This window comes from Micrasema longulum, unplaced genomic scaffold (genome assembly GCF_059751315.1).
Source record: "Micrasema longulum isolate JH-2025_06_02 unplaced genomic scaffold, ASM5975131v1 h1tg000276l, whole genome shotgun sequence".
Lineage (NCBI taxonomy): Eukaryota > Metazoa > Arthropoda > Insecta > Trichoptera > Brachycentridae > Micrasema > Micrasema longulum.
The window spans coordinates 296,069-316,724 of NW_028277480.1; the positions used below are offsets into that span (position 1 = coordinate 296,069).

Here is a 20,656-nt window from a genome sequence, read left to right on the forward strand (position 1 = left end):
CAAAAAAAAACGATTAAAACGTATTTGACCAACGAAGCGATACGCACCAGACGCGGACAAGGGAAGCGCCTGGGTAGAAGAAGGGCAGAGGTTTGTGGAGGGACTGCTAGTCCGAGAAATTAAAGATTTTTACCATTTTGAGGTCATAATTGTAATTTTTTTTTTTTAATTACCTTTTGGAATTTTTTTATTAGGATTTTTTAAAAGCTTATCATGATGAACGTTCCTCTGGAGTTTCGCGGTCTGGCCCTGAACAACCGTGTATATATCTATAAAAAAAGTATGAACCCTAATAATGGATGCTCTAATGCGATCCGAAGCGTCGGAAAATGCACGTGGCATATTAACCCAGATAAACTCGTTGTGCATCTGAACGTCTGTGAAAATCTAAGAAATGTAATTAGAGACTATTAAAAAAGAACAAGTAACAGGTATCAGATAAAAAACGATTATTAGATTTGTATGATTTTTTTTATTATACTGTAGGAAAAAATATATACAAAATTTATTTAAAAGTCATTCTCACTAGGAAAGCCTTTTTGAGTAGTTGGCATTAAAATCTTTATGAAAGTGTATTTCACGTACGTAACAATGATACTAATTCAATTAATTTAATACGGATATATAAAAACTGTAATCCATACTAATATTATAAATGCAAAAGTGTGTTGTTTGTTTGTGTTTTCTTCACATCCAACGGAACCACCGATTGACATAAGTCTTCGCATATGGATAGCCGGACAGGTGAGAGGTGAAGTAGGATACTCATTTTTCATACCAAATAAAAAAAATACAATGAAAAAATATTTAGTATGTCAACAATGAGCAACATTATTTGAAAATAAATAGGCGGGAAGGTGGGATGTCAAAAATAATACGTTTAAATTAATTCTTTAAATTTCTGTAATTAACTTGCTTTATCTATGGTCAGTTGTGTCTTGGTCACTAGGATTTTGGATTTGTGAACAGAATAACGATGCTACGTCACCATAGACTAACGGATTATCGTATTTCTTTCATAGCGATAGTTAATAAGACCAAGCTACTGTCAACCCCGATAAAATATATCATTCCATCGGGAAAATTCATATTGATAAACGACACAATTCACTGATTACCTAAATTCTTTCTCCCTTATACCGCGTGAGCGAAGCCGCGGGTAAAAGCTTGTAACCAATAAGAACAATTTCTGTATGATATAGTGCTACCTATCTATGTTCATTTAAAAATACAAATGATACATTTTTTCCTGTATCACGTAAAATTACTCGAATATCAAAAATAATACACAAGTTTATCTGACATCTTAATCAAAGTAAAATAATAATAATCAGAAATTTTAGGCGGGAAACATGCGTTTAGTAATAACAAACAAAATTAAAAAGGAACGGATATATTCCTTGGTACCTACACTCTACACTACGCACACAGATGCGTTTCTACTATCATCTCCCAGGGAACAGCCAAATGTGAACCAAGTGTTTTTACAGTTATTTACTAGGAAAAAGACAATAGATCCTGTTTACTACACACTAAAATAAAACAGGGACGAGTTTGAGAATATCGTCTATTAAAATCATTCTTATGTTGTTGAAATTCCATTTATCGATGCGTTTTTAGCTGTAAGACTTTTTGTGATGTTAGCTATTATATTATTTTTATCATATTATGTAAATGTTATCAACTATCAAATATCTAAATTTAGTAAATGGGGTCTAGAATTTCAACCGTCCATGCGCTCAGTAGCTGCAAGACTTGTTGTTATCTAAATTCTAATTTTATAAATTTGCTTTTTATTTCGTTTTAAAAATATCACTTAAACTCTAAACTTCATTATCAAATAAAAAAAAAAAGAAAATAAAAATGTAAATAGGGGCTAGATTTCTTATTGTCCATGCGCTCTGTAGCTGCAAGACGTTCTGTTATCTAGCTCATATATATCAAAATTGTAAAATATCATAATTGGAGACGAGGAACTAGAATCCCAACCGTCCATGCGCTCTGTAGCAGCAAGACGGGTTGGGATATTTATTTATTGTACAGCGCCCTTGAGGTGATTTTCACAAAAATGGCGCTATATAAATTATCCAAACATTATTATTATTATTATTATTATTAAGAACTCAATCGTAAATTAATATTGAGTTAAATTGAAAAATGGTGTATTTCATCACTTACTGTATATAGGTGTTTGGCTTCCACGGATAAAAAATGATAATACTCTCAACATTTCTTTCTAGTCTGGTATTAAATGTTGTAAACGATTAACGAATCTCGTAGAAAGTCGCTTCTTAAAGTTGAATGTCAAGGTTACGTTGAAAAATTAAGTAAAAGAAAAATAGAACTTGATTCAATCATCGTTTATTTTCATAATATGTTTGATTTTTTATATAATTATTATTGATTTGAATTGTTTCAGCATCATTTAATGAAAAAACACACGTAACAAAAAAAGTCTCGTCTTAACACAAGAAATTCTAAATTAGTCGGTATCTAATAACTATGCATTTTTAAACAGTGAAATAAATAACAAAACTGTTAATCGCTGTTCAGATAATATATTATGTCGAAGTTTCAATTATATTCAATTCAATTCAATTCAATTATATTATATCGTTTGGAATCCACAATACATTACTTATATTGACAGGCTGGAGAAAGTACAAAACAAATTTTTAAAACATTTGAATTTCCGATGCTCTCTTATATTTCCAAACCATGACTTATCTGGACGTTTTCACAAACTGATTAACCTCGAAAAAAGGAGAACATTAATGGACCTCACATTCCTCTATAAAATTATTAACAGTCTAGCTGATTCGTCCCAGCTCCTAAATAAAATTCAAATTAACTGTCCATCACGTGCCCTATGAAATCACCCAACCTTTAGAATACCTAGTGTCAATACGAACTATTGCCAGAATTCGTTTTTACACAGATCGTGTTCCACTTTTAACAGCTTTTTTAACCATATAGATATATATCATACAGGATTACAATTATTTAAAAATAGTGTATTGAAAACTTTTGAATAAAACTCCGGTTGGTCCCTTTTTCTCTTATATCACTCAAATTACATACATTCATATTATTATTATAAATTAAATTTCTCTTTTGAAATTTTGTATTACTTCTAAAATCGCTTTAATGAAATTTTTATCGACTTCTCTTGGTTTAAAATCTTCTCCTTATATTGCTTTTTCAAATTTTAAATGATTACTTGCCATACTTGTTATTCCTTCTTTATTTTTTCTTTTTTCTTTGCTGCCATTGGCATGTTTTTATACTTGTTATACTTTTAAACTACTTTTAATTACTTATATTATATATGTTAATAAAATCAATATATTGCTGCTCTTACTATAATGTGTCATTAATTTTGAAGATGTTTTTTAAATTGACCTAAATTTAAATTTACTGTCTTATATTTCACTTAAAGATTCTTCTCATCGTTTCTTTGAATCCCTTAAAATAAATATGTGTTTATGTTTTTCCTTTTTTAAAAAAAAAAAATGTTATTACTATTTTATTTTATTTTTACATCTGAGTATGTTTTTCATTCTTTATTTCCATTCTTAATTCTTAATTACTCTTACAAGTTTTCTTCATTTTTAATATTATTTCCATTTGTAAATACTCACTACAAACTACAAACCTTAAAATATATTTTTTTTTTCACTTAAATTTAAATTTTTAAACAACTTTCATTTATGTTTTCTTTTTCCTTCTCTTTTTTATACTTTCATAATTAACATTAGATTTAATTGCTTTTTAATATGGAAACTTCACTGGTCCATTAGAATTAAGTCCAATTGTGTAAAATATTAAACTTTGTAACTGTACTGTATGTTTCCTGAATAAAAGAAAAAAAAAAAGAAAAAAAAAAAAAAAATAATATTTTGACTTGTGACGAAGTAAAAACCCTTATTAATGTAACCCCATAACACTTAACAATGTTTAAATAATACATATCGACGTTTTATATTATTTATTGTTTGAGCATTTTACGGAATAACATTTTTTTCAAATATTATAAATGAAACACTTTGTAATAAAATTAATATTTGGAGCAATAGCTTTGTGATTTTTCATGTAAAAAATATAACTTAATATTGAATTTCTGTAAAATGGCTATCAAAATTTAATCTGCCGACCGGTTTCGGCATTTGCTTGTTATTCAATAGAATAAAAATGTTTGGTGTCCATTTATTTTGTTGTTACCTACCGTACTAGTATTGTAAAGGACTTGTTGCACATTATTCCTTCAGTGTGTATCAGTTAAATTTTAAAATAAAATGCTAATTTTTCAGAATACGGTTTTGAAATCCAACTTACTTTAAAAAAATACAATTTATAACATTTCTTGATTTAAATTTTAACAAAAAGGTTTCAAAGTTTTTACCAAGCTCTTTCTTGTACCATTTTTAATATATTTACAAGTTTTAAACAATCATTTTTTTATACTTACGCACCCACACACACGCACCCTCACCCTCATTCATTTACGCATACACACATTAACATACACATGAATACAAACGTCACACACATACAATTACGTTAACTCTTTTCTTATAAACATAATAATGTGTCATTAGATTTACGGTGGATTTTTAAATTGGCTTAAGTATTGTTAATATTTTTCTAATTATTTTGTTTATGTAATAGCTGTAAAAATCCCAAATAAAATAAAAATTAAAATAAAATAAAATAAATAACATTTAGGGGAAGGGTGTAAAAATGAAAAATGACTCAGGCGGGTCAAATGACATAGTAATCATATCTCAGAAACCAAACTCTTAGTCATGTTTGAACCTGCACAAGAATGAGCACTGGTACGACACATAAATACTCACCAATATTTAGGACGCTTATGGCGACCGCCCGAGGAGGACGTGTTGCGGGTTACTTTGTGAAATAAAACAATATTTTTGTTGCGCGGACACCCAAGGTATTATCATTATTTTATTTGTATTATTCTACATTAAAACTGAAAGGATATGTTGTGTCATTGTTATTCTTCATGAAAAACTATAATTTTGTTTAAATTTACAAAGTGCAATGTGATATTTTTTAATGTTTTTAAAAACTCACGTAGTGGGGCAAAACGACATATGTACCGGTAGGGTAAAATGACATGCTATGTCATTTTTCCCCACTTTATACTTTTTTTCTTTAGAAAAATAATAATGCTTCGCAATTATGTACGTAAAACATGACATTTGAATACAACTACAAATATATCAGTGGCTAACGCTAAAGGTTCCAAAAAACATATCCTAGAAAAGGGTAAACAAGGTATATGTAAATAAATTGATTAAAGATTCAGACACTGAAGGCTTTCTACTTACAGACGATGAAGATGAATGCTCATGCATTTATTGTAATGAATTATATACGATATCAAAGCTAGGTGAAACATGGTTAAAATGCATGAAATGTGGAAACTGGGCTCATGCAGAACGTGCTGGTTCAAATAAAAAACCAAGATTTTTTTTTTGTGAAGTGTGTATTTAATATTTTCATTCTTTAATATTCATAAAAAACTTATTAATTCTGTTTTTAAAAAGTGTTGAATAATCATCCCATCCAAGTTTATATCGTATGTCATTTTGTACACCCGGTGGGGCAAAACGGTCTTTTGCAGTATGTTTTTATTTTTGAATTTTTATTTGATAGATTTGTATTTTTTCCTACAACAACAGTGCTAACATGTTAAAAAATAGTGTATATTTTGAACCAAAGAGATTTTTTACTAAATTATGTTCCCAATTATTTTTTTTTTCATTTTACAAAAAAATCTATGTCATTTTGTACACCCTTCCCCTACTAGATGTGTAAAAGTAGATATGTTTAGAATTTTACAAAAACTTGTACTTTTTATGAAATTTATGAACAAAAAAAATTAAAAAATAATAAAATATGTAAGAGTGTAGGTATAAGTTGAATTTTTTGCGAATAACAATAATGATTTGTGTCTATAATTTGATTCGCGAATTCAATGAAGCTATTACTGGAAATTGACGTTTTGTTTACTTGATCATTGGCGGTAAGTTGTTGTGATATTATGACATAAGTAGGTACGTAACATGAAGCCAGTTTCGTAACCGAAGTATCTAGAAATAAAAGTACCACAATGCCCTAAAAGAGGTCACGGATGTTTGAAGTAATTGTTTTTATAATCTTTATTAACCTACGTAAATGTTATTCAGCTCGAAATAACCGTCAAATTATTATAATGCACGTCTAACGCATAATTACGTATATTTAGATCTCCAGTATCCACTTTAAAAAAAATAAAGTTTTAACATCTGTTAAAGCGATCAAAATCATGGCATCTAGTTTCTTTTTTTTTTTGTAGTTGCAAATTATTTGTACCTTGCTTTTGTTATGTGCAATGTTTTATCGAATATATTTATTTTATTATATAAATAAAAGACGAGTGATACTTATATCCACAAATTTGGAATATCCAGTGACCGGTTCCACCGCTTTCGCGACATCTTCGAGACTGGTATCTTTATTAAAGAGTTCAATGTATTTATACAAAACAGAGGTAAGGATAGATAATTCAAAGTTATATGAAAGTAAATTAAATAAAGTTATTTTTATCTTAAGGATCATTTTTTTCCTTCGGGTTAACTAATGAGTTGATATAATGCTATTTTAATGAGTTTAAGTATTTTATTTTATTTTTAGTGTCCCATCCTTCGTAAGTGTGGTTTTGTAAATAATGATTTCTGAAAAACAAAGGGTAAAACGTCATTAGTAAAATTATATGACAATGGTTAAAGTAATGGAGAATGCACGTGTGTTATCTGTTCATTAAGTAATTCTACGTTGGGTTTATTTTTTAATCTATTAATTTCGAGAATTTCTAATTTGTCAAGTTTATGGCCTTTAGGTGCAATATGAATTATTATTACAATATTTTTTAATTCAATAGAATGTTTATTTTCTATAAAATGATTGGCAAAATTTGAATTAACCGAAAGCAGGATATTCCAAATGTGTAGATTAAAGTATCACCCGTCTTTTATTTATATTATAAATTACAATGAATTTCCTTCCATCAAGAATTTTCACTTACAAACTTAAATGTTTTAGATAACGCGAATACAGTAACCCTGAAACAAATATATATATCTTTAGGTTATATTCCGTTGACTTTAACATTTTTCACCGTAGATAACAATAAAGCAAAATCAGAATAAACAAAATAACTCTAGAAATATTACATTAACAAATAATAGAAAATAAAAAAATCGTAAAAGTTGGACACAAAAAACAAAAGAAGCTAGATACCGCCATTAAATAACTTACCCTGCTTGATCGTCCCTGTAATGAATCGAGCAGTCTCTCTTCGTGTATCATTACAGTTCAGAAGCTTAGCTAGGTTATTAGTCGCAGCAATCCGAGTGTTTACGTTGCATTCAAGCTCCCACCTCGGCCATCCAACATTGGAACGTATGTAAGAAGATGTTCTACAGTCTGCTCAGTGATGCCATCAGATGGACAGCAACTATCGTCTCGCAGCCCAAAGCGATTCAGATGTTCCCTCATGCATCCATGCCCCGAGAGAGCCTGAGTTAATTCATATGTAGGCGTTTCAAGCTTCCAAAATGTTTTGGCCTCGTCTGTGCTTCTCAAAAGTTGTTTGATCCACTTATTGGCAGTTTTTTCTTCATAAATTTTCCTCCACTTATTTGATTTATCTTTTGAAAGGGACCACCTTGCATGGCTTATTGGGACTTCATCAAAGTTCGGCCTCACTTTTTTGACCGTAGCAGCCTTAGTTTCTTTAGGCGAATGTTAGATGTTCGACTGACGAAGGTTTGACAAACAACTTGCAACGGACACGTCAGTTTTTTTATTTCTTTTGGGCAAAAACGATGTGATCAATACATACATAAAATGCGTGTTTCTTAAATAATCATTACTGATCGGATTATGATTCATAATGCTTAATTTAGGTCATTCAGATACATAGTTGTACAAAAAAAAAAACAACTGGAATTTCGTTAATTAATACGTGAATATTATATCATCATCATCATTATTACCTTTCCGCATCTAATAATGCATAGGTCACTGCATTAGTACACCAATCGCAGTGTATCTCTATCATTTTTGTTACATGAAGATATGATGATCAGTCCCACGCTGCAGGTGTCAGTCCAGGGCCCATGAAATATTCTTGTGAAAAAAACTCTCTTTTAAATAAATATTTCGTGTCAACCATTTAGGGAATTGAACCCGAGACCTCTTGCATGGTAAGCAAACGCATTGACCACTTCATCGCGAGGCCGATACTGACTACACACATATACAATATTAATTTCTAACAAAATAATATTAATTCAGACTCTTTCTGATGAGGCTCTCTCTAGCTCTATATGGATGTTTTTTTTAACGATAATCATTTACGTAATAGGCAGATGGTAGGTTTATTACAGTCCTGAAGATGCTTACTTAGGCGAAAGCGCTCGTTAGGTCAAATAAAAAAAGTTATACTTAACCAAGGAATTTTACTGATATTTTATCAAAATCAACTATCGTCAAAAATTAACATTTCAGAGTAAGGGAAAAAATGTATTTAATGTGTAAGAAAATTATGCATAAATATAATAACTTATTGATTTTTTAAACAGTAACAAATTTATTCTAGAAATAAATATCCTTAACATATAGGTATAATTGAACAAATATTGCAAAGATTCTTCGTTTTTTCACCTTTATATAAGCAATAAGATCCTTTAGCAATAACTTCCTTTGAAGGTGATGCCACTGCATGACATAACCAATATTATTTTATGTACGGTCCCAAATGAGTTACAGTGGTGCCTCGCATAACGAACGCCTCGCACAGCGAACGCTGCACACAACGAACTTCCTTTTCGTTCATTTCACGATTCATACAACGAACTTCGCTTCACACAACGAACTTCGCTTCACACAACGAAGTCGCCCACTTCACACGATCACTGCCGATTTATTGCATCCTTCCGCGCAGGCAGTCGTTAGTCACTGAGCAGTACGCTTAACTTACGCACGTGTCGCAGCAATCGTTGAAGAGGATGTAGAAGAGCTTATTGAGGAACACAAAGAAGAGCTGACAACTGAAGAGCTCCAAACACTTCTGGCCCAACAACAGGACAATGCTCAAAGGGAAGCGTCATCTGATAACGAGGAGCAACAGTCAAACAATCAACCAATTCCAACTGCTGACATCAAGAACATCCTGGTCAAATGGAAAGCAGTTCAGGAGTTTACCAATGCCCACTATCCGGATTCCGCTGAAGCAAACAGGATCAACGACCTGTACTCCGATACTCTTGTCCGTTATTTCCGGCAGATGTTGAAGAAAAGAGAGAAACAAACGACTTTGGACAGGTTTTTCACTGCACCATCGGCCAAAAAGCGGAAAATGGATGAAGATGTGCAAGATTCGATTATTTCTTAAAATTAAAAAATGTGTGTTTTTTTCATTATGTTTTTAGATGTATCTAAATAAAAATAATAACAAAAAAATTATCTTTTTTTTATGTCATCTTACCATATTTTATGCTACAGAACGAATTATTTTTTTTAACATGTATTGTTATGGGAAAACGCGTTTCACATAACGAACTTTTCGCATAACGAACTTGCTCCTGGAACGAATTAAGTTCGTTGTGTGAGGCACCACTGTATTTTTAAATAACTCCTGGGAGTATAATATGTACTTTTTGTATTTTATGTTTTATTAATAACATTTTTTTTTTGATAAATTTAAATGTTTGTGCATAAATACTGGATCATTAAAACCAGACAGGTCAATGCCTTGACTTACATATTAGATCATTATTTTTTTGTTGAAAATTTTATGTACAATACAGCACAACTGCTAATTACAATGTATATGAGGACATTGGAAGCAAAGATAGCAACCTCCGAAATTATTTTTTTTGGTTATGATGTCATTCTGTAGTTTATCAACTTTATTTTTATAAAAATCACGAGTTGAGTTGCAAATTTAGTTAGTTCAAAATCATACTTCTGATGGTTTGAAAATAGTGGTGAGCGTGCGGTCCAAAATGTTGGAATTATAAATTAACCCGTTCAAAAGTCTTAAGGCCATATTCAAAATAATACTTTGAGTCCCTATACAAATATCTACTAAAGAAATATTCCACAAATCACAACTTATGACACCCAAGCAATTATACGATAAAACAATGCTCGCTTACATATTCAAAAACTATTCTCACTCAAACGAAAGATATAACCCCAACAATACAACACATACAAATAATGTAATCATAAGATTCTTAACACAAAGACAACTTAAACAAATACAAACTGATACCACTTTTGGACAAAGGGATTTTAAATATTTTGCAATAAAAATCTATTACCTACTTTTACTCTCCATTAAAACAATTAGTAACGATAAAATGTTCAAAAAGGCCATAAAAAAGGGATAGTGGAGCTGTGTGGAAGTAAAATGGATTGTGTCATTCGTCCAAACCAATAGTGAATCAACTGCTCCACAAATATATCGTTTATGTTATGTTTTTGTTCTTTTTTTATGCGTTTTATAATATAAATAATATAGACATACATAAACGAAATATAAACATAAATACGTAGTGTATAATACTGTCTGAACATTTTGTTAATCATCTCTTTTAAAAAAAAAAAGTTTATTGTCAAGTGTCCTCGGCACGGGTAACCCCAGTGAGGTCACGTTATTTTTATTATTAATCATAGTTTATTATTTGGAGAATTTTTTTTTATTTGAAAAAGAATAAATAAAATATAAGCAAGGCAAAACTTTTTATTTTTATTTTATTTAACTTTTTGTACATTATATTAACTGTGCATTGGTGGGGTTATTGCCAAATGGCAATTTCCAATCAATAAAATAAAAGTTTAATTTTCTTTAGTCAAGTTACAAAACCTATTAAATAGAAAAAAGTAAAGCTAAGGATACGGATACAAAAATAGAAATAAATGTTTTTATGAAAGATTATCTTAAATCAATACCATTACTTAATGGGAAACAGGAAAGAAGGAGAGATTAAGGAAGAGAAAGGAGATGTTTCTTTAGACGTGATATCAATGCCCTTAAGGGCCGCAACTTGTGATACCAAGCATACCTAAAAGGAACAATGATTTATTCTTTTCTGTTGAGATATCTGTGTATCCTTGGCTCATTATTAATATCTTTTCCTATTGTTTCTTCGAATTTATTAAATTTCTGGTTATTTCTTAACAGTGTGTCGTCATTGCCGGCTCAAATGTATTTGACCCTTTTTTATAAATTGATGAGGCTATGACAGTGTGTTAATTGCACCCATTAGCGACTAAATAGACGGGATATTTGTAAGACATGTTAATTCGACAGATTTCTCAATAAAAACATCTCAATTACCTGGGATATGGATATAGGTGTTTGTGACGCCTGATATTCTTTACCAGTTTTATAGAAAATAAGGAAGTTTTGTGGATTTTTTTGTATGTTACTAGACTATCAAATTACGCCAAAAGTTGCATTTTTTTATTTTTATGTATCGTATTGTCATCGTTGATTTTTTAAAGTTTTGTTATTTTGAAATTACCCCGCCCGTGATATCACGAGATGTCGTCGGTGAGTTGTGCAGACATTTAAGTTCAGAACCCCGTCATTTTTATTTCAATTTTCTTAATTCTTTTTTTACTGACAATATTTCATTGATTCCAAACTTTCAAAATTTTCCTTCTTTTAAAAAACATGCACTATCCTGGATTCAAACTAAAGATATGAACTCTTTTTTTCTATGATTTATTTTGTTGCCCTTTAATAATAAGGAATATTTTTTTGTTTTTTAAAAATATTTTTTATTTCCTTTTTTAATTACTATGAAAAAATACCATATTATCTTTTACAGAATATTTTATTTTTTCTTTCTTACGTTATACAAAAATATTGTTACTGTCCATTATTTATTATAGGAGCAAAAATTCATTAACATTTTCTTGTATACCCACGAACAGATTTTTTGTTTATTATTTTTCTATTAATATGTATTTGGTTGATATGTAATAATAATTATTTTTTTTAATATTCTGTTTTATTATTATGTTTATTGTAAAAAAACAAAAAAAATAAATAAAAAAAAATGTAAAAAAATGTATCGTATCCCAACAAATTTAAATTTTATATTTTTTGAATAACTCCTCGCGTGATAACATTAAAGTACATTCACGGTGACTGGACCGATGTCCACGTGCAAACCACGAGCCCACTGCGTGATATTGCATGATTGGCCCATTTCACCCCTCGGCAAAAATCCTCGCGGCATGATAAAATACAATAGGGTTGATCGACATTTATTGTTTTCTTTATTTATTTTACAGAAACATACAGTCAGGAATGATTAGATGACAAGATAAAGATAAGGTTTAAAGATAGACCAGCGAAGTTCCTAAATAAAAACCATACATTTTACAGTTATTTATTTATTTAATGCTACGCAAACGCAATAACCAGTACACCATCAGACCGACGAATCTCTGATCGATTTAATTCTGCAAGATTTTTACCTGAGAGTACTCGCTGAATTTAAATAATGATTCTGATAAAATTGTTATTGAAATCTCCCCTGTTGAGGTTAACTTTATAATTTTAAAATATTATTATTATTGTTGTTTAAACTGCTGTATTTCACTGTTCCTGGACTGGAATCAAAGCGTATGACTAATCACCTTACATTTATTAAACAAATGAGCGAAATACGTTGCATTAGGTTTTAAAATTTCAGTGCTGGGTGCGGAAAGGTGGTATAACGATTAACTTAGGTGTAATAGAGAGGATTTTTCTTTTTATTTCTAATGACAACCTTAGACAAAGGCAGCTTGAGCTGTTTTACCTTTTTGCTTGCAGAGCTAGTCTGCTAATGGCAATGCCAACAGGAAGAGTCTTTGACCAACCGTATCTCTTCGGATATCGTCATCTTTTATGTTATTTAAAGAGAGTTCAAAGAAGAAAGCCTTCTTTTACCTACTATAATTACTGGGTACTTTTAATTTTTACAACTTTTTCACATTTAAATTGTATTGTTTTTTTTTCGTGTTATGGATGCCTTGAATACATTTTTGTAATGTACAGGTATTAAATAAAAGTATTAAAAAAATAAATTGAAAATAGAATCAAAATAAATTGAATTATCTACACCAGTCGTTTTGATGTCAGGAGCTTATTGAACACTGACCTCCATAATCTATATGTATAAAAATTTAGGTTCTGTAATGTTTGTGGCCGCAAATCTCGGAAAGCAATCAATAGATTAACTCAAAATTTTTACAGAACATTGCATTTTAGCAGAAGAGTGTTTCTGTATACCTTTTATTCGGAAGTTCTGACGGAAACGGAACATTCTATGCGTTTTGAATTGACTCATAATTTGTCATAGTTAACAAGTACTAAATGACAGTTCTACCAACTTTATTTCCCCTACAATATATATATATATATATATATATAAATTAAGGTTCCGTATGTGTGTGGCAAATCTCGGAAAGTAATCGATGGATTAACTCGACATTTTTACAGAAATTGTATTTCCTTTTATTTTACAGCAAATTAAAATATTAAATTAAGCAATGTGTTTGCTCGGTAAATGTATAGTTGCTAGACTATTTTTATTTACTCCCCTAATAATTAGTATCAGACAAAGCCACAGCGAAGCGTGGCCGGGTTCAGCCAGTTAAATATAAGCAAACATTGGTGTCTAAATTCGTGACGTTTCAAATTAATAATTCATTCGATTAATTAACATCGTACATTAAAATGATTAGCCGTTAATGTAGACAATTCTGCAATACGTTGCACTAAGTAAGGCAGGTTAACACAACACAACAACTTACCTAATGCGATATTATTCTTCCTTGAATATGTACCTACTCAATATGCAATCGTTCGTGACGACATATTATGTCTCTACATAATACATTCTTTACTTTTTAACTCGACCCGCGAGAAAAATGTTGGGTTATATCACGATGATGGTTTTTAAGTTCAATCGGATGCGCGTTGTGAAAAAGGTTGGTTGGAAAATGGAAAATACTTATTTTCAATAAGTCAAAATTATTATATTTTGTACTTTCAACAATATTTTTGAAAAACTTGTTTTTTTGTTATTTAAAAATTTTTATTTTTATTTTTACAAGTATATATATATCTGTAACTAAAAGGATTTCACATGAGTCACATGCGATAAAATGTTAAGGAAACAAGATTTTGTGGTTGTGAAATTTCCAAAACAACATAACTTTTTACCCAAATGAGATATTTTCAGATTTTGTCTATAAAGAACTTTCAATGTTTTCAGTTACACTATTTTTTCATTTTTCATTAAGAGTAATTGAAACATTTCTGGTCATGTGGTTACAAGAGTAGATCCCAGCAGAATGCTTGTACGAAGTTTTCCTGTAATATCGACTGTTTTTACAATTTTAGTTTCTTTGTACCGTAAACCTGGGTGACTTCGCGCCAAAACTATATGTTGTTAAGAGTAATTTTACGTCTAACAATAAATATTCGTAACACTTCGTACTAATGATGTTCTTTACTTACTAATTTGTTCTGAGTATGACAAATACCCCGAAAAATCGAATCATAGATCAATACTTAAAATAAAAAAAAATTAAATCAAATATATTGCAATACAATGAAGGTTTCCGAAGTACGAAACAGATTCTATTGATAGTTATATATTATTTTAACATGAAAAAGGTTTGAAAACTTAAAAACATTATATCTTAAAACTCCCTTTTTAGACCTTTATATCCTTTTATATATAATCTCCTGATTGCATAATGTATAGCAGCGGCTAAATGAGAGAGTCTTGTCTCTCTTGGTAGGTCCATTTTTAAAACCTATTTTACTTCATTTTACGTAGTTTTTGTCATGAACGTAATATATTTTAACGTATATTTTTTGTATACAGTATGCTTTTCCAAAAAAGTTAAACATTTTAATAATGTAAAATCAATCTGCCACATGATTTTTACTCGTGACATTATTGTATCATATATTTGACTTGAAAACAAACGTTATTGAAGTGATTTATTCTAATGTATTTTTTTATTGCATATTATAAAGGGATTATACATTTTTATAAATACTTTTTTGTAATTATCGAGTCACAACTCAGTAAAAAAAAAAACGTCAAAAATATGTCGGTTAATCTGTTTGGATTTTATTTTATTAATACTTGGGATTACAAAATATTTTGATAATTTGTTATTCTCAAAATTCAATTTTGTTTTATACTTGCGTTATCCTTAATAATCGTTTTTATTACGATAATCGTTTTTATTACGAATCGTTTTGCATCTAAAGGCGAATTAAAGTGGCATTTTATCATCTCTGCCTACCCCGTTCTGTTAGTTTTTTAACAATGAATTAAAAAAAATCCTATTAAAATTTATTCCAACTAAGATAGAAAACATATATTTATTTATATCTAACGTCGGAGCTTTTTCAATTGAAAATATTACATTATTATATTTTAAAAGCTGTCGAACACAAAATCCCAAAACTAGAGAGTCAACGCAAAGTGCTATGCTCTCGACAATTACATGATTCATAATATCCATTTTTCCATTTATTTATTTAATTTAACACAACACGGTACTTTGAATTGAAGTGTAGCCAAGGATTGGACATAATGCACAAATTGCATTAATTTAAAATTATATTTATAGCCCCATCTCGATTTTGACGTAATTGGCAATTTACAATCCTTTCTCATTTGAAAGGAATATAGAAGTCTAGGTATTTGTAGACCTTACGTACACTCTTTGTAACATTAACCATACTACCTATGTCTACACATCCACATTTACTTAGCTCCTGCTATGTTAACTTTATTATTATTAATAACTTGAGTGCATGTTGTATTGGACGAATTCTTCTTATGTTTCTTTTATGTGTTTGGGTTTTGTGTCGTTGTTTAATTTGTTTGTATTACCACGTTCTTCTTCCTTTCCGAAGCTGGATCTGGAGCACGTGGCCGCGGTTTCAATTTGGAACTAACATTGTATTCCTTAACTGACATACTGGGAAATTGGAACGGGGTGATTGTACTGACCATGTGTATCTGATTGATCACGTTTTAGCTTAATTAGTTTAAAAAAATCATAATGAAAATGCGGAACTGAAGAAAGACGCAAGTCTTTCCGAACAGTTTCGGGAAAGGGGTGGGTGCTTTCATTGTATTATTAATAACTGTAATAAATAAAATAAAATTCTTGGTCTTACCGGGAATAAACTCGGAACCCTCGCGCATAATTTAAGCGTCTTAGCTAAAACCCCACAGCGTTAATGATTTCTTGATATGAATTAAATAGTAATGTTTAATCAAGTTCTTTATTTAGGCCACAGCCGATTATCCCCCCCAGATCGCCACACAACGGTTGGAGCAACTAGAAAAAACATATTTATTTATTTAACACACATATATAAATATACATATAAGTGCGAGCATATTGCCTTAAGGCAATTTCTTCCTACCTACCCAAACCGTTTAGTTTGAGAAAATTACAAATAAATGGACATATTGAATCTTACAATTTTTATACACAAATTTAAAACAAAAATTAAGATAATAAAAATACATAAAAAATTAACACTAAACTATGAAGAGAGGAGAGGAGATGGGAGGAAAGAAGAAGGATAAAGGAACAATTGAAATATTTAGATAGTGACATTTCAATCTTGACTTAAATGTAAATAAAGAAGGGGCGGGGCGTCTCTAACATTAGTGGGTAGATTATTCAACAATCGAGCGGCTACTACTGTAAAAGAGGAGGCAAGAAAATTAGAGCGATGACAGGGTATTAAAAAGATTCTCTCATTACTAAAACGAAGAGATAGTCCGTGTTGTGAAAGAGGTTGGAAGAGCTCTCTCAGATAAACAGGCGAAGTGGGATTATTTAAAATATTGTGAAGAAAAGATAGAATGTGAATGTTTCCTCTATGCCTGATACTGAGCCAGTGTAGTTACGTGCGATACTCGGTTATGTGGTCAAATTTGCGACCAAAGATATAACGAATACAAATATTCTGCAATCGTTCTAACTTATCAAGTAATTCAGAGTTAGCATCTGGTTAACATACATCCGCATAGGCGAGGAGTGGAAGAAGTAAACTCTGGCCTAATGTTTGCTTAATGTTAATTGGTAAGAAATTCTGTAATCTTTTAAGTGAGTGCAAACTGCTATAAAGTTTACGACTAACTTCGTTAACCTGATCGTGCCACCCTAAATGCTTATGAATGATAATACCTAAGTTTTTGACTGAATTCATGAATGGAATTTCTGTACCATTTATTTTAAAAAGAGGAAGTGTGGAAAAATTCCCTTTTGAATACATTTGTTTACTACCAACAAGTATAATTTGGGTTTTCGTTGGATTTAAGAAGTGAGAAGTCCATGTTTTTTTGTCCATAAAGAGATAACATACCTATTACAGTAAATATAATTCTTGGATATAATAACCGACACAAACACATCCTGACACATTCATTCACACACATTCATATACACATACATTAATACAAACGTCGCACACACACAATTTTATAAACTCTTTTGTGGGTTTTTTTACTTGGCTCTTGTATTGTTAATATATTTTTACTCATTTTTTAAATGTAAATAGCTGTAAAAATCCCAAATAAATAAATATAAAATAAAATAAATAACTCTTCCCTAAAAAACATTTTAATTAGTGCTGTCTATTTGCTGCGGTAAAAACTTAAAACCAATCCTAAGGTTCAAAACTTTTCTTACTAGATTATAAAGCGTCTCTCCTCGTGGCCTTAAGTATGAGACCCAACACTCGTTATGGTAACATTACGAAATGCATTTCGTTTCGGTTTTTTATGGTCCCTAATTACTATAGAGCTTAATCGGAAACATCCCACAACTGATTTCTTTCTTTTAAATTATTCTATAACGCTCAAATCCCGTTACGCACTTGCCGACAATACTGCTTGACCAGGCCAACACGACAAAACGCGTAAATAACGACATAGTATCAACCAAGCGACCTTCGTGCGATTGTTTACTTTCTACTCCGGTTCTTTATGCTGCACGAACGTTCAAGTGCATACTGGGTGATCAATAAAGATAGTGAATTAAAAAATCCCTCAGAAAAACGTGCTCAGGGCTTAGCGCATTTGTAAAGCACGCAGGCACTAAGTAGGCTAATCGCATTTACGGAAATATTACTGGGAACATACGCGTGCACTTTTTTCTAAGAGCCCAGTCGCCATCGTTTTTTTTTATTCAATATTATTTACATGCATTATTGATGATTTTTTACTGTTGGATGAGATGAATCAATAAAATAACGGTGCTTAAGACATAATGTAATAATAATTGTTTTATGCAATTGCTCGTAGTTGAGACCACCCACAAAAATAGTTTCGTAAGGTCAAATGTAAGTACAAACTGCGCTCAAAAATATTTTATACGTTCATTAAAAAAAAAAAATTTAGTGCTTGAAAAAAACAAACCAGATTATTCCGCATCTTCGGGGGACCACTGATTAAACCTGAGGATTTGAAAGCGCTCGTCTCCTTCTGAATAGTATAGTACTTTATTGTTTCATTGCTCCAGTACTTCTTCCAAACAACAAAACAATTCATTGATACCGAGACTGCATAGGTTAGGTAACACTTATGGAACGGCTGCAGACATTCTGTCCAATTCTTTACTATCTCATAAGTCCACAATATCAAGTTTATTTGTAGCTGCTCGTCAATTCAATTCCACAAATTAAAAAAATACTTGTTTATTTTATTTACCATATACTTGTTTTTTATTTTTTACTATTATATCAAATTGCATTGTAGTATTGGCAAATACGCATTTCATAGATACATATTTTTATTTCTTATTTTTTCGTGATAATATATGCTTGCTTGTTTATTAATTTAACTTAAAATGTCTTTCTTGGTTACCGTAACACTTTATTTATTGTTTGCTTTACAGAATTTATTTCATAAGCTTATATCTTTGCATTTTTAGTTTATATGCTTACTGTTTTTTCTTGCATACCTTTGTAATTATTGTTTTTTTTTTTACTTTGTTAAACTTTTTATTATATCCTTTTTAACTAATTTCACTTTTTTTTGTATATTCTGTGTTTATTATTTAGTATATTAGCATGTTTTTCATTTTTATTTTTTGTAAATGCCTTTTGGGCGTTAATGAACAAAATAAATAAATAAATAATATTTACTTTAAAAACATTTAGCAATATATATTAGAGCATAGTCCCCACTTAATATCCCGGCTCTTTAACTCTGCCTTCCCGGTGATACTAAGTTTTATATCTCTAATAATATAATTAATACTGGGTTAAGATTTTCGGTATTCCTCATTTATACATTTACAAATTGTAAATCATTATTGGGCACAGAAAAGACGTTTTGTCGCAAATCGGAGATGAATCACTAATATATTAAACAAATCACCCATGTGACGTATGTGGTATATACATAAGAGTACCGAATATGCGGTTGTCTCAAATACTATTTATGTCTCACTCTCGATGCCGTAAGTATATTCGCGAGCGAGAGATATAAATTCACGCGTCACGCAGGCCAGTAGCAAAGTGACTTGTGCCACTGCTATAGTACGCCAGTCGGCAGTTTTGCGTAGTTGCTTTCGGGATTTTGTTAGGGGCGGTCTTTCTTCTCGCTGCAAACGTCTGTCATTGTTTTTTTTCATGTTTTTTGCAATAAAATTTAAAATATGATCGCACTATAAATGATTGAAGCAATTGACCATGCGTATTCCATTTTTCCGATTTTAAATCTCTCATTTTTGCATGTGTATTGAATGCACAGCACCGTAATGCGCGAATGTTTTTGGCACAGTAAGGAAAGGGGTGAAAGATCTAGCATGGAGAGCAAATATTTATTTACGAAAACCCGTCTCAATTGATCTACACAGGTTGCAGGTATAACATCAGGAGCTTACTTTGTACTGACCCCTATGGGAATAAGAATGAAATATTATGAATACTGTTATATTATATGGTCCTTTCTTGATAGGTAGTCTTGAATCTTGGTCCCTTAGAAAAGGATAAGCATACATATTTTTCACACAAAATATATATCCAAAAATAATTAGTTGAATGTTAACATGATAAAATAATCAATACAAAGCCTGGTTGATAATCATATAATGGTTTTTGTCCGTATAGACGACTCTATTGACCAGTGGCGTATTATTACTCTATGGTTATATTCGATTGTGTTTAGAGTAAAATGATTTTTTTCTATAAAAATTTGAAGTTTCTTTGCCGGTAATCTATAATTGAACATGTTTCAAAACATATTTGATATGAATGTTTATTTTTTATGCAGAAAACTCGGTTTTATTTAATAGGCAATTGAAGGTAACTCTGTTACCATTCTATTGAAATACGGGCCCTTGAATAGCGTCTGGGCCCCGATTACATTGGGGAGTTAATAGAGTTATCTTCGATTGTCTGTAAAGAAAAGCCGATTTTTGTGTACGGAAATGAGTATATTTGCATGAACATTTAAAGTATATTCGTCGGTAACCTGTAATTGAACATGTTTGAAAGAGCAAAATGTGTGCATTTTCATACAAA

At 30.6% G+C, this 20,656-nt stretch overlaps 1 protein-coding gene across 1 annotated transcript in view; it reads left to right on the plus strand.

Annotated features, from left to right (window-relative positions):
* Positions 1–20,656, plus strand: part of qless (decaprenyl diphosphate synthase subunit 1 qless) — a 242,245-nt gene that overhangs the window by 123,012 nt on the left and 98,577 nt on the right. The window lies entirely within an intron of this gene.